Below are 1,672 nucleotides of genomic sequence, written 5' to 3'. Positions count from 1 at the left end.
CCAAGGCGATCACAACGCTCTAAACAACTGTTGCCAGAACGGGGAGTGGGAATTAAATATCAACAAGATGATGGCCATTAAAATTATCTCCTATAACGAAGGGAAAGAGAAGGTTTCTTCAAATTACTTTGAATGTCTGGATGACAACTCCTACGACGAGAATTTCCTTCTATTGGCGAACTCGTCCGCTATTCCGAGCATGATAATGAAAACGCTAATAAGACTTTAACAAAGAAGAAATTTAATGCGTTCGGAAATCTGTTATATTCAAACTTTCTCCCATATCACTTTTCAAGCCTTTTCCCAGCTCACCCCCCAAGCCATCTGTAACAAGATCTCAGGGGCCAATAATTTCGAACAACAATTTGAGTTCCTTGGATCTGGATAGATTAATCTCTGCGCTTAAAGAATGTATCCGTCGAATGATCCCTCTGAATCTTTTTGAGGAAGAAAAAATGTCTCATTGTGCTAATACTCTCTACGATCAAGCCCCTACTATTACGAGTAAATCCGCTGGGATTCCGTTTTTATTTCAAGCTTTAATTTTATATAATATTCACAATGTTCGACGTAACTTATCATTTTTGGATTTTTACTTGAACTCGAATAATATTGATTTATGTATCTTAAGTGAAGTTTTACTTGACAATGAGAATTTTTTTGAACCTAAAGTTTCCAATTGTACTTCAGTCACCAAATCCCGAGATGACAGTTATGATGGTGCTAGTGTACTAGTTAAAAAGGGCGTTAATTTCAGGCGTATTCCCTACAATTCTGCTGACATAATCATCATCAAAACAATAAATCTTAAACCGAATCTTTTCATAGCATCATGCTACTTTCCTCCCAGTCTTGATGTACAAACTTTGTAGAGTGGTCGCGGCGCACAGTGTCTTGGATCTAACTTTTTCTAGTTTAACTATTTTATCACTCAACTGGAACACGACTAACGTCTCCATTGGCGATAGTCAGCCCTCTCCCATTTTATTTATTTCAAAGTGCTTTTCAGTCTGTGATCAAGTCTGCTAGAACCAACTTTTCTGATATTGAGTCTATCTCACCTAAACCTTGGTGGAACTTTTCCCTGTCAACACTTTTTCGCAAATACCAAACTGCAAGGAAAAAAATTAGTAAATTTCATTGAATATGAAGACACTTAAGGAACGGAGGTCTGCATTTAGAAAGGCGTTAAAGAGTTATGTGATAATGGCAATTCGCGTTTTTTCTGGGATTACATCAATGGTCATTGACATTTCAGTCGAAAATTAAACGGTTCCGTTCTGTGGACTAACTATGATGATAAAACACAAATTTTTTATCCAGGCGTGTATTGGTAATGGGTACAGAGAAAATTGAAGTATACGATGGTATTCCACAAGGCAGTTGTTTAAGCCCCTTACTCCTGATTCTATACACAGATATTTTGCATGACCTCAAAATGACAAAACTCATATTTTTCAACATGCAGATGATTTCCAAATTGTATCTGCGGATTAGTCTTTTGCAGTAGCTGTGAATAATCTGTTGATAGTATGTAACGTTTTTTGGATGCATCCGTCGACCTTAATTTATATTTTAACCCCAGCAAAATAAATACTTTTTGTTTTATAAAAGGTCTTAAACGTGAAATCAAAGGAGCTAAAGTTAATTAGGTGAAATCCCTCCGATATCT

The sequence above is a fragment of the Glossina fuscipes genome, unplaced genomic scaffold (genome assembly GCF_014805625.2).
Source record: "Glossina fuscipes isolate IAEA_lab_2018 unplaced genomic scaffold, Yale_Gfus_2 1133, whole genome shotgun sequence".
Classification (NCBI taxonomy): Eukaryota; Metazoa; Arthropoda; class Insecta; order Diptera; family Glossinidae; genus Glossina; species Glossina fuscipes.
The sequence above is the reverse complement of the archived record's forward strand: the minus strand, read 5'-3'. Positions refer to the sequence as shown.